At 40.1% G+C, this 15,236-nt stretch overlaps 1 protein-coding gene across 5 annotated transcripts in view; it reads right to left on the reverse strand.

Annotated features, from left to right (window-relative positions):
* LOC308092288 (uncharacterized protein) overlaps window positions 1–15,236 on the reverse strand; it is a 93,949-nt gene that overhangs the window by 76,526 nt on the left and 2,187 nt on the right. The window lies entirely within an intron of this gene.

Below are 15,236 nucleotides of genomic sequence, written 5' to 3' on the forward strand. Positions count from 1 at the left end.
TGCTCTTACTAGAAACAGTATCCAGGGTTAAGAACCTCACTCATGGACACCTCAACCCATGGCCATAGACAGGAATCGAACCCTTGATCTTAGGACTCACAGGCTGCCACACTGCCAATTGAGCTATAGCTTCGTCCAGCCTGATGGTGTCTGTTGAAGATCATAAACTCTTGCCTTCTGTCGTGAACCAAGTCCCTTTTTCACTAACACAGAGATCGGGTTCACAAACCATTTACCAATAGAGAAATTATATGTCTCTTCGGAACCGAAACTAGTGAAAGTAGCCGATCTACAAGCTCACAAAGCGTTGCTATCCAAAAAGTTGTGAGCTTGTAGATCGGCTATTTTCACAAGGAAATAGGATATACATTGAAAATAACTACTCTCAAAAAGGCATTTTATGTTATCTTTAAAAATTGCAACACATCGTCTGGGACAGGGATCGAACCAGCGACCTTTGGACTCACAGGCTGCCTCTCTTCTCGTTGAGCTAGAAATATGGCCTCCCTTATAGTGTCTGTTGATATCTATAATTATTTCCGTCTGTTATGAACCAAGCCTCTGTTTCGCGAACTACTCTAGATCACTGCCTGCCCCACACACACACACACACACACACACACACACACACACACACACACACACACACACACACACACACACACACACACACACACACACACACACACACACACACACACACAGTGTTCCTATTGGCTGGGCTTTAAACAGCCATAACTCCAGTTCCCAGCATGCTAAACTTCCCAACTTAGTAGGTGCTCTTAGACGGCCAATAGGGACGGGCTGTGATTGCTTAAGCCCCCTGAATGAATGAATGAACCATTGCAAAGCGCTTTGAGCACTTGGAAAAGCGCTATAAAAATGCAATTTGTTATTATTATAAGCCCCGCCCCCTCTGTGGTCCTATTGGCTGGGCTTTAAACAGCCATAACTCCAGTTCCCAACATGCTAAACTTCCCAAACTTAGTAGGTGCTCTTAGACGGCCAATAGGGACAGACTATAATTGCTTAAGCCCCACCCCCTATATGTTCCTATTGGCTTGGCTTTAAACAGCCATAACTCCAGTTCCCAGCATGCTAAACTTCCCAAACATAGTAGGTGCTCTTAGACGGCCAATGGGGACAGGCTGGGATTGCTTAAGCCTCGCCCTGTCTGTGTTACTATTGGCTGGGCTTTAAACAGCCATAACTCCAGTTCCCAGCATGCTAAACGTCCCAAACTTGCTAGGTGCTCTTAGACGGCCAATAGGGACAGGCTGTTACTGCTTAAGCCCCACCCTTTTGTGCTTCTGTTGAGCACCCTTGAAATGAATGGACAGGGATTAAACATTGTTCCACTAGTTCATATAGCTTAATGAAATTAACTTAAAAGGCACTCGTCACGCCAGACTGGGTGTGATTTTTTATTGCCGTCCTCTCGTACCCCTAGGTAAGGTTCGAAACAAGTTATACACCAAAACGTGAAGCGGCCTGTTATTGTGCGTTCACACAGGCAGATACAAAGATACACTCTACCATTCATTTTCAATGGAAGCCAGTGCCATGAAGATACAAAGCAACATCGAACGTTTGTAGCTGCTACAAAAGATATAAGGATACAAAGCTACAAATTCAAGTTGAGCTGGGTTCAACTTCCAGATACAAAGATAGAAACCCCCCCCACACACACACTTTTTTCACCCAGTTCTGGCTTGTAAATCCGGGCACCGATGCCCAGCAAAGCACTCATTATGCAGAATGTCCTATTTCACAAGTTTTCAAATGTATACATTGTATACAAATCTTTTGAAAATAGCAGATCTACAAGCTCACAATGCATCGCATTACGACTCATTGTGAGCTTGTAGATCGGCTATTTTCAAATGGCCAAAATATATGAGGAAATATAAGTGGTTAATGTGTGTTTTGTATTAATAATCAAAATCTACAAAGTCACTAGTGGGGACTAGTAACTAAAGTCAATGGTGGAAAGTAACTAAGTACATTTACTTAAGTACTGTACTTAAGTACAATTACTTTACTTGAGTATTTCCAATTTCCACTTTTACTTCTATATAGTTTTTTTTGCAAATATTGTACTTTTAATGCCTTTGCAGACAGGGTGCGATTTTCCGTCTGGAAAAAACGGACAATATAATTTTTTTAATGAACACATGGTTCTCTATGAACTCATGCACACCGGGTCTGAATTTGCCGTAGGGTGGTGCGTTTTTTTTTTTCGACCCCAGTTTGATTTGTGCGTCTTTTCGCATGCGTTTTTTTGGACTGGCCAATAAGAAATCAGTTAATTTACATGCTATTTGACCAATGCCATATCAAACACATTATAAAAATATCATGACGTTTGTGTCATATCAATAACATATAAATAAAATGATCATATCTGACGGCTCATTGTGTTTATATATCTGAGCACCCATATACTGCTCTACAGTATGACAACATAGCGAATACAAAGACACAACTTTACCGTTGTTAAATTAATATATTTAAAATATAGATCCCCATCACATATTTAAACAAGAGCATTGGCAATATTTTAGATCTCTGTTGCCTAATATAATGGCATCTGGCTCCTCTGACATATTTAAACAGTAGGCTAGGCCGCGCGAGATATTGGGACCGCTGGAATATTTTCCCTTAGAGTGACGTCTCCCAACTTGGTATTGAGCTTATAGCCTACTGTATCATAATAAGGAACCTCAGAGAGAAACTCAATGCTCAAATGCCATACCTTTGTCAGTGCGGGTGCTCTTGGACTGCAGGAGATCGGGTTGGAGTAGGTCACATCCCACACACCAGCCACCTCATTAATGTTTACACATTGTCAATAAAAACTATGACTTCATAAATGTTCAGGTAATTTGTGACGCCAACCTTTCCTGGCTATATCTGTCCTAAACGTGGTGGGGCAAGGAGGGGTGCACAACTCCCTTATTTGGGCAAAATGATTATGGAAAGCAGCTGAGCACGTTTTCAGGGCGCACTGAATTAAAGGATGGGGTAGCCTAGGTCTAATCTGAGTTCCCAGAAGTTTTTCGCCTCGCATACAAACGGGAGCGGCGAGGAACTTCTGGGCCAGAGCCCTGGTATTTGTGGGCGGGATGTAACTTACGCTCAGAATCTGAGCGGACACTCCTCTTACCGGTCTGAGAGCTGTGCAACTCGTCTAAAAAGTCTGACGAGAGGCAAACAGCAGTACACAACAATGGCGGCCGCAATTTCTCAAGGGGAAATTGCTTCCCGTCGCTCCTATTTACATGTAACACCCACTGCATGTGGATCCCGCCCCCTTTTCTTCATTGGCTGTTGATTTGAATCAGAACTCAGTGGCCGCGCCCCTGTTGTTCAGGCTTTGAGCCGAAGCCTCCCAGACTAGCCTAGGTCAGACTGAGGTTCCCGACCACCGGGCCGCGGACCGGACATGTACTGTACCATGAGAAGGCGGCCGGGAATTACAAGTTTATGGATTGATTGTACAAATAAATATGCGCAGGCAACGCCGAGTCTATGATCTCGCTTTCCACACAGCGGAGAAAGGTTGAGGCTCAGTGACATGGCATGATAGTGACATGGCATGATAGTGACATCACTGGCGCATCCTTGGCACGTTTATCCTAGTCTTTTCACGGGCGCAGAGTAGCGCTGTCACTTCTACAACCTGTATTTTTAACGCTCGCGCCACTGAAACACTAAACTAAACAGGATTATTATTTCATGTCAACATTCAATTACAACTATTTGAAGGTGTCGCCCAGGTAAAGTAATGTGTCACTCACCAAGTTTAACAATAGTTTCCCAGTTCCCATCTGCCCAAAGTCATTTCTGATACAGACATAACCTTTTGTAATCATCCCATCCTTGTGGATATAACACCATATAGGTCAATGATATAACATGATGTATAGTGATAGAATAAAATACAAATGATAGTAGTGAACATCTGTGTTTTGGTTTCACACCTGATGCGCTACTACCCCCTGATGTGGAAACCCCTGGAGTAAGAAATGCCCTCAGTGAAATTACCTACTCGTTAAATGCATAGGTGGCTATTCCAATCATCACGACAAACATTTTGGTGTGATTCATGACAAAGATAAGCCTATCCCATCACATGACAATCCACTGGCAAACACTGAAGAAATGCAGGTGGTGGCCAAATATGCACGGGCCACGGTGGAACGTCTTCAAGCTGCTTCACTGCTTTGAGCAATACACTCTACTGTACAAGCCACGCCAGGGAAAGTGTCAGACATTATTCAGTGTATGTATGTGCCATACAATTTAAAAAATAATAATAGGGGGCGGTGACTATTGTTATTTTTCCAGGAAAGTGAGAGATTTTCTTTCAGAATACGCACAGCATTGCACACCAAATCCGATGCGTTATGCGGCAAACGAAAAAAACGCAACGATAAAAATCGGACCCTGTCTGCAAAGGCAATTACTCCACTACAATTATTAGAAAAATTCAGTTACTAGTTACTTTGAGGATTTTGATTATTATTACAGAAAAAATACATTAACCACTTCAGCCCTTACCCATATTCGGGCCATTTGAAAATAGACGATCTAAGCTCACAATGCGTTGCATCGCATCACAACGCATTGTGAGCTTGTAGATCTGCTATTTTCAAAATATTTTTATACATCTGAGAACTTGAAATGGGACATTCTGCATAATGAGTACTTTTACTTTTGGTACTTTAAGTACATGTTGATTTTGTACTTTTACTCAAGTCAAATTTTAATTCCGGACTTTTACTTGTAACAGAGTATTTCTACATTGCAGTATTGATACTTTTACTTAAGTATATTTAGTACTTTTTCCACCACTGACGTGGTGAAGTTTTAAAATAATTGTAGAGGAGTAAAAGTACATTTTTTTCCTCTGAGATGTAGTGGAGTAGAAGTAAAAGTACTAAAAACTGAAAATATTCCAATAAAGTTAAAAAAAACTCAAAATGTTATTACTTTACACCACTGCCGAGGGGGAAGAGAGGAGGGAAGAGACAGGATCTGACATGAATTTTGACCAGATATGTTAGTATAGGAAATCAAAGGTTGTGTGTATGGAGACCAAGCAAGTCGACTTATCTCTGTGCCATCTTGTTTTGACAGGGTTAAGTTTGCTGCTGTGCATGCCGGCGTCATCTTGTTTTGACAAGGTAAAGTTAACGGTTGTGTGTGTGGGTATGAAAATGCAGATAACAGCTTCTTCTTCTCTCATGAGAGCAGAGGATGGTCACAAAGGTCACAAAGAACCACTTGCTTTGCAAACAAAACCTGCCTCTCTGCAACCACCATCTCTGCAGGCATGGATGCCGATTTATGTTGGGTGGGTTTACCCAGATTACAGGGAGAGAGTTTGACTCTCTCCCTGTAATCTGTTCACAATAACACACAGTATCACACAATAGTCATCCGACCGACACATTCCCTGTGGGTGGGTGCTTGGCTTTCTCCTTGGGTGCGGATTGGCGCCAATGTCTGCAGGTCTCGACAGGTCTTGACACTGAACTGAGAGAATGTTCTGTTTACTATGACAACTGTATGCATGCAGAATGAGCATGTAAGGTATTGTGTCATATCACCAGATGTTACTTATAATCTGGTGAAAAAATATGTGTAATCATGGTAATCAAAACGCCCTTCATGACAGTTACTCTATGCATTTAATGTTTTAAACAGATGGCCTCAGTTTAAAGTTAGCTCCAAGTCCTAATCTTTGAAGCTGAATATTATTGTATCTTGACAAAAAGGTCACAGTTGATGGCCCTTTTCAACTCACTTTTCTGTAGAAGTTCCAGTAACTGCTGGCACATTTCCAAAAGATGATGACTCAACCAGGCCACACTCACTTCTTGAGATTCCAGTTCCCTTTTCTGTTGAAGTTCTAGTAACTAGGGTTTCTTAGTAGATCGTCTTTTTCCGAATAGTCAAAGTATGACAGAGGGAGGGGTATGTCATTCTTTCTTTCCTTCTTTATTCTTTATTCGGATCCCCATTAGCTTCCGCTGCCGCGGTCGCTAGTCTTCCTGGGGTCCACATACAATGTCATGTGGTGTGGGTGGTGGGGGGGCGGTGGAGTATGGTGTGTGTGTGTGTGTGTGTGGAGGGGTGGTAGTTTTGGAGCTTGAAATACACACACGTTTTATCATCAAAATATACGTAAAAGTACTTACATTTTCATGAATTCACAACGGTGCATTCTTCCCAAACATAATAATAAAGAAATAAATGAGAATAACTATAGACCCCTTAACAGATGACGTCACACTGATAAGAACCAGTATGCGTGCAACCAGTATGCGCGCAATGAAACCCATTCTATCAGGTCTAGCTAGGACGCGCCTCACCAGCCAACACACAAGAGGGAGTTGGGGTGTGCTGAAATCAGCGTACCCCGAAACAACAGGTTGAGAATTGATTGCGTGAAACAATCACCTGTGCATCCAGTCTCAATGTTGGTAAACAAATAATTGGTCTATAGTGTGCTCGCTGCTGCTGCAGCGAGCACACAATTAACTGTTCCACAGAAGTAACAGACTCTGACTGCATTACAATGATCAAAGCACCAGGTAAAATCCTGCCTAGGGCACCAAATTGCTCAGGGCCACTGTTACTGTATTATGGAAAGAACCAAAATGCAGTGCTGGAAAGTAAGTAAGTAAGTACTGTACATTAAACTGATGAAAAAAATAATGCATCACTAATTCCAATACAATTCCAATTAAAAGAAATAAATAAAAATGTGAAATAATAGACCATTATGCATAATGAGTACTTTTACTGGTACTGTAAGTATATTTCTGATGACAATAATTTTGTGCTTTTACTGCCTATCACACTGTTAGGCAGTTCAGATGCCAAGCTGTAGCATTTGATTGCCTTAAAATAAAATCATAGTTGATGTGTGTAATTATCGCCCACATATTGCTGGTTGTAGATAACTTTACATTACATCAATCGCTTGTGTTTTGGATTAATTCAACTGAATGGTCTGGTGAACGCAGATCCAACAACATTGTATTTGTCTTTAATTAACTGGCAACTGCTGATAAAAACACAACTTAAAGACACAAGGAATTAACAGTCACACCTTTATGGATTACATGAAAACTGTAATGACAAATCACATTCACAATCACTTAATTCAGAAGTGTCGGTGTCTAAGTGTAACCTACTCTGCAGCCGCCATATGTAATTTCCGAGGCATTCCGACGTTTTGATTCCAAGCTGTAGCATTTGATTACATGAAAACACAACATGCAAACAGAACATGTCACGGATCGTGACAATTTTGATGTGGTGTCATAATTAAACCTAGTTGATATGGCACACTGACTATCAAGAAAATGAAAACTTGGCAATTCATGTCAAAAAGGTTGCCGACCCCTGTGATTGACCCTTGCTGTCTGGTAGGTCGATTATAAGTGTTTATCACCTCTAAAAGTAATGGACTGTTGTCGTTCAAAAACTTAAAAGTGCCTTCCCTGGAAACAATGTTTTTATTTCCCCCTTTTTTTTTTATATATATGTTTTGGTCTTTTTCTGCCTTTATTTGATAGTATATAGTAGAGTAGACTGACAGGAAATGGGGAGAAAGAGATGGGGAGTTTGCGCAGCAAAGGTCGTTGGGATCAGGATTTGAACCCGCGACACGCTGTTAGGCTGCCCGGACGGCTACGCCAGCTGCCCGGGCCTGGAAATCCTATTTCTTTCATTATATCCTCTCCCACGGGGTGTGTCTGCACTGCTGGCCACACATAGATGTATAAACATCACCTGAACAGAGAGAATGTTCTGTTTTCTATGTCAGCTGTTGATGCTGTATGAGCAGGGGTCATCAGCATGGCAGCTTGTGATGGACATTTTCATCAATATTTTATTTTTGTCACAGACAAAATAACTGGTCAATAATTTGACCAGAAACCCAAATGACTTAACCTGACTCCGCCATCTGGCAGAGTCAGGTTACAAATGACTAGCCCTAAATGTAATGTGCCATAGTGTCTATGCCAGTGTGCTACATATTTTAAAACTATAGACTAGTATTTCCGCATAAACACTAGTGCCGGGGGCACGGTGGCGCGACACGGTGACGTCATCAGTGCCCTGCGTCAGTGCTCCACGTCATCAGTGCCCTAGCCTGAAAGAGCGAGCCCTATCGATGGTCTAGAAGGGCGGATCCAAACCCAGGCGGTTGATTTCCAGCGCCGCTTCCTATTGCTTCACCAATCTATGTGCATGTGCACCAATCTATATGCATGTTCTCCCTGTGTCCCCTAGGGTAGGTACCCTCACAAAAAACATGCAGTAATGCCTCCCCCTGGTCAGCCGGGATGCCTGATGGAGGGGAAATTATTTGAAATCTTTAGTTACTAGTTACTTTGTAGATTTAGATTATTATTACAAAATATACATTAACCACTTCAGCCCTATATACATTTCGGCCATTTGAAAATAGCAGATCTACACGCTCACAATGCGTTGCGATGCAACACATTGTGAGCTTGTTGATCTGCAATTTTCAAAAGATTTTTTTATACATTTTATACATTTGAAAACTTGAGTAATAATATAACTTGAGTAATTTCTGCTTTTGGTAATTTAAGTACATGTTGATGCCAATACTTTTGTACTTTTAGTCAAGTAAATTTTGAATTCCGGACTTTTACTTGTAACAGAGTATTTCTACATTGCAGTATTGATACTTTTACTTAAGTAAGAAATGTGAGTACTTTTTCCACCGCTGGGAAAAAAATACACAAATCTGAAAGGCCACTTGAGAAGCGTCCATAAGCAGGCTTATAGCGAGTACCTTGATAAGGCAGCCTCTCTGAGCACCCCAGAAACCTGAGACTCCTGGTCCCTGTGTGTCTCATGAAAGGGTTTGTGTTCTTATGTTGTATGGCTATTTGGATTTGTAGCAGGCACAGTATATTTTGCACTTAAAGGGATACTTCACTTTCACATAAAATAAAGATTAAAAAAATATATTAAAAAAAAATGAAAGAGGTTATGCCTCACCAGCCAACACACAAGAGGGAGTTGGGGTGTGCTGAAATCAGCGTACCCCGAAACAACAGGTTGAGAATTGATTGCGTGAAACAATCACCTGTGCATCCAGTCTCAATGTTGGTAAACAAATAATTGGTCTATAGTGTGCTCGCTGCTGCTGCAGCGAGCACACAATTAACTGTTCCACAGAAGTAACAGACTCTGACTGCATTACAATGATCAAAGCACCAGGTAAAATCCTGCCTAGGGCACCAAATTGCTCAGGGCCACTGTTACTGTATTATGGAAAGAACCAAAATGCAGTGCTGGAAAGTAAGTAAGTAAGTACTGTACATTAAACTGATGAAAAAAATAATGCATCACTAATTCCAATACAATTCCAATTAAAAGAAATAAATAAAAATGTGAAATAATAGACCATTATGCATAATGAGTACTTTTACTGGTACTGTAAGTATATTTCTGATGACAATAATTTTGTGCTTTTACTGCCTATCACACTGTTAGGCAGTTCAGATGCCAAGCTGTAGCATTTGATTGCCTTAAAATAAAATCATAGTTGATGTGTGTAATTATCGCCCACATATTGCTGGTTGTAGATAACTTTACATTACATCAATCGCTTGTGTTTTGGATTAATTCAACTGAATGGTCTGGTGAACGCAGATCCAACAACATTGTATTTGTCTTTAATTAACTGGCAACTGCTGATAAAAACACAACTTAAAGACACAAGGAATTAACAGTCACACCTTTATGGATTACATGAAAACTGTAATGACAAATCACATTCACAATCACTTAATTCAGAAGTGTCGGTGTCTAAGTGTAACCTACTCTGCAGCCGCCATATGTAATTTCCGAGGCATTCCGACGTTTTGATTCCAAGCTGTAGCATTTGATTACATGAAAACACAACATGCAAACAGAACATGTCACGGATCGTGACAATTTTGATGTGGTGTCATAATTAAACCTAGTTGATATGGCACACTGACTATCAAGAAAATGAAAACTTGGCAATTCATGTCAAAAAGGTTGCCGACCCCTGTGATTGACCCTTGCTGTCTGGTAGGTCGATTATAAGTGTTTATCACCTCTAAAAGTAATGGACTGTTGTCGTTCAAAAACTTAAAAGTGCCTTCCCTGGAAACAATGTTTTTATTTCCCCCTTTTTTTTTTATATATATGTTTTGGTCTTTTTCTGCCTTTATTTGATAGTATATAGTAGAGTAGACTGACAGGAAATGGGGAGAAAGAGATGGGGAGTTTGCGCAGCAAAGGTCGTTGGGATCAGGATTTGAACCCGCGACACGCTGTTAGGCTGCCCGGACGGCTACGCCAGCTGCCCGGGCCTGGAAATCCTATTTCTTTCATTATATCCTCTCCCACGGGGTGTGTCTGCACTGCTGGCCACACATAGATGTATAAACATCACCTGAACAGAGAGAATGTTCTGTTTTCTATGTCAGCTGTTGATGCTGTATGAGCAGGGGTCATCAGCATGGCAGCTTGTGATGGACATTTTCATCAATATTTTATTTTTGTCACAGACAAAATAACTGGTCAATCATTTGACCAGAAACCCAAATGACTTAACCTGACTCCGCCATCTGGCAGAGTCAGGTTACAAATGACTAGCCCTAAATGTAATGTGCCATAGTGTCTATGCCAGTGTGCTACATATTTTAAAACTATAGACTAGTATTTCCGCATAAACACTAGTGCCGGGGGCACGGTGGCGCGACACGGTGACGTCATCAGTGCCCTGCGTCAGTGCTCCACGTCATCAGTGCCCTAGCCTGAAAGAGCGAGCCCTATCGATGGTCTAGAAGGGCGGATCCAAACCCAGGCGGTTGATTTCCAGCGCCGCTTCCTATTGCTTCACCAATCTATGTGCATGTGCACCAATCTATATGCATGTTCTCCCTGTGTCCCCTAGGGTAGGTACCCTCACAAAAAACATGCAGTAATGCCTCCCCCTGGTCAGCCGGGATGCCTGATGGAGGGGAAATTATTTGAAATCTTTAGTTACTAGTTACTTTGTAGATTTAGATTATTATTACAAAATATACATTAACCACTTCAGCCCTATATACATTTCGGCCATTTGAAAATAGCAGATCTACACGCTCACAATGCGTTGCGATGCAACACATTGTGAGCTTGTTGATCTGCAATTTTCAAAAGATTTTTTTATACATTTTATACATTTGAAAACTTGAGTAATAATATAACTTGAGTAATTTCTGCTTTTGGTAATTTAAGTACATGTTGATGCCAATACTTTTGTACTTTTAGTCAAGTAAATTTTGAATTCCGGACTTTTACTTGTAACAGAGTATTTCTACATTGCAGTATTGATACTTTTACTTAAGTAAGAAATGTGAGTACTTTTTCCACCGCTGGGAAAAAAATACACAAATCTGAAAGGCCACTTGAGAAGCGTCCATAAGCAGGCTTATAGCGAGTACCTTGATAAGGCAGCCTCTCTGAGCACCCCAGAAACCTGAGACTCCTGGTCCCTGTGTGTCTCATGAAAGGGTTTGTGTTCTTATGTTGTATGGCTATTTGGATTTGTAGCAGGCACAGTATATTTTGCACTTAAAGGGATACTTCACTTTCACATAAAATAAAGATTAAAAAAATATATTAAAAAAAAATGAAAGAGGTTATGGCAAAATCACGGCCCCCTCACACATTAGTAGGACACTCTAATGCGTGAGGGGGCCGTGATTTTTCCATTACTTTTTTCATTTATTTTTAATATATTTTTTGAATGTTTATTTTATGTGAAAGTGAAGTATCCCTTTAAGGCTGCTATATTGTGGACTGTTATAGTTGTGTGGATGGTTTGGTTGTCCAACAGTAACTGAATATATATATATATATTTTAAATGGTATCTTTTGTTGAGTTCTTATTACACAATACTCTGACCTTTTTGAATCCTGCACCTGACAAATAACCCACAGTATGAAAAAAACTAAAACTAACACTAATAAAAAAGAAACTAAAACCAAGCGTTGTCACAAAAAGAGAAACTAAATAAAAACTAGCAAAGCGGCTCTAAAAACGAATTGAAACTAGCTGAATTAGAAAAAATGTTTCAAAACTAACTAAAACTAAACTATAATGAAAAATCCAAAACTATTATAACCTTGGTTTGTGTGCATTCAGGGTGCAAAACCACTTTAAAAGAAACACGCACAGCTGAGATTAAATAAACTGTTAGAGTCAGCTAGAGCAAGGGTTTTCAACTGATTGTGAACCAGGGACCACAACCCGACTTAGATTCAACCTGGGGACCACTGTTGTGTTGGGAGGGGATATGGGCTGAGATTTGTGTTTTTGGTAACACTAACACTATGCATCCCAGGTCTATAATACATTATGACCAGCTTATAACTCTGTATGATTAGAGTTATTAGAGAATACTCATAACCCTTTATAAACTAACTGTCCATGTTCTTAAATAATGACTGTTAAAGGCTTGATATATTTCATTCCACGATACTATGCGCAACACATTTAATCAAGCCCTTAATTAACAGTAATTATTTAACTGAAATATAATGCTAGTGGGCAGAGCGTTTGAGTGTTTGAGTGTTTTTGAGAATGTCTCTTACTTCATCCGGCCTTCTATATTAACCTCATGTTAACGGATGAGTGAGCAGACACATGCTATTATATGGGCACATTTCCTAATAATGATGACTCAACCAGGCCACACTTCCAATTCCTGAGATTTCAATTCCCTTTTCTGTGGAAGTTCCAGTAACTGCTGTCAACAACATTGACGTGTCATCCTAGGTCACATCCTGTATCAAATAATGCATTACTAATTCCAATACAATTCCAATTAAAATAAATATATAAAAATGTGAAATAATAGACCATTATGCATAATGAGTACTTTTACTTGTACTGTAAGTATATTTCTGATGCCAATAATTTTGTGCTTTTACTGCCTATCACACTGGTAGGCAGTTCAGATGTAGGCCTACTTACCTCCATCCTCCAGTACCTCTATATCATTCTCCAGCGTGAGTGAAGGCTGGCATGCCTACCATTCAAATTGTGAATACAGGCCTTTTACTTATAACAGAATGTCTCTATGTTGTGGTATTGCTATACTTTAAGATCTGAGTACTTCTTCCACCACTGCCAAAATGAGAATTTGACTTCCAAAACAGGCCCAGATACAGCCAGTAGTACTAGGGTGGGTATCTAACCAGTATCATGTATGTATGTATCTATCTATCTATCTATCTCACCAGTATCATGTCTCTGTCTCTCTGTCTCTCTGTCTCTCTGACCATATCATGTCTGTCTGACCATATCATGTCTGTGTCTGTCTCACCATATCATGCCTGTATCTGTCTTGGAGTCAAAACCCCCAAAACCCCCGAAATGCATAGAAAACTATGCATTCTACCTATAACACAATACAAACACATTGGTCTTACACCTGCATTAGGCTACTACATCACACTTACTGTAACATGGTTGTAAAAAGTTATATTCAGACCATAATCACAAGGAAATTAAATGCAATGCTTCAGCCATACATCAGATATGTATTGTCTACGTATGTATGTTTTGCAGTTTGACATTGGCAGTTGTTTGCAAAATGTGAAAAGGTAAATAATAAAAGTATGCTTTGGAAAAGGGTATGAAATAAGTAGGCTATACATGATGATTTGAACCTCCAAAATGTACCCTTCACCTTATTGTTTATGCCATAATGACATCCACAGGTTTTATAGCAATTGTTCAAATGAGGCCTTAAATGTGAAATGTTGTACAAGCATGTTCAAATCGGATACAGGATAGGTGGGCACTAGGGACATCTGGGCACCTCGATGTGCAATTGGCTATTTTGTCCAAAACAATATATGAAAAATGGTATTAAGTAATGTAAAGTATACATGATATGAACATGCTGTTGTAGCTCAGTCCGTGTCTAACTTACTATAAGCTAGTATGATATACTAACGTCTTAACCTCACATGCAGCAACTTATTTTCTGCAGAGCAATGTTAGATGCATGCACCTTTATTTTGTTTCGCCTGCTTTAGTCCATGAGCCAGAGCCCCAAAATTGAGCAATTATTATCGAAAGAGTGGGCAAAACCAAACCTATATTAAATTGTTCAGAGGGTCAATACAAGTAAGACGCGCGAACGCGGTAAGCGAACGCAAAAAAATAAAAAAAATAATGAAAAAAAATATAAAAAAAAAAGTAACCAATAAAAAAATTAATTTAAAAAAATAAATAAATCTGCGTTAAAAGGAGCATCTTAGAAAAATACAAATTCACAAAAAAAAAACTTTGAATGTTTTTGAACAATTCAACAAAGTGTTTGAAGTGCCTGTTTCACCCACTTCCGGGGGGCGGAGCCAAAATCCGAGCCCGATGTATTTGTTCGTAGACCCCCACTTAGGGGGGGTAGAAAAAGTTTGGGAGCGATTCGGGCACTTTTCATTTAACATGGGGTTTCAATGGGGAGTTTTTAGGAGCCTTCTCCGGGGCGTGGCTTCCGGGGGAAGGGGCGGGCTTAAACGCAACCTTGACAGGTGTGTTCAGTTTTCAAAGACCTTTCATTTGATGTATGGTACGTGTAAATTGGACATTTACTTATCTCAGAGGAGCTGCACACAGGCAGTGCACACAGAGACACAGAGATACAGAGATACAGAGACACAACCCAAGCAGGGTTACATAGTAAGCTCCACTTGGTCGGAGGCGCGGCTTCGCCGCGCCTCCTCCCGCGTTCGCAACGAGTAAATAAATGTATGATAACCTCACCACAGGAGCAGCTTTTTCATGGTTATCACACATTTTGTAATTTTCCCCATATGTACATGACAGGTCAAAAAATGACAAAATTTTAAAAAGAGTTATCATAATGAAACTGCCTGAGTTGATTACTTACATGAAGACAATGATTTATCGTATTACAAGTTTTCTGAAATTGTATATTTAAATATGCTAATTAGGCATTAGGAAAATATGCCCAAATTTGCATAACTTTCCAGAATCAACATTGGACAAAGCCAGAGTCAACATACTTATTTCATTTTGTTAAGATGTTGGAGTCAAAGGTTTTTAACGAGGGAATATTCAATATCTGGCTCAATTTTGGGGCTCTGGCTCATGGACTAAATGCCTAATTTGCATATTTAAATAT

Source organism: Gymnoscopelus braueri, assembly GCF_963280865.1.
Source record: "Gymnoscopelus braueri genome assembly, chromosome: 1".
NCBI lineage: Eukaryota > Metazoa > Chordata > Actinopteri > Myctophiformes > Myctophidae > Gymnoscopelus > Gymnoscopelus braueri.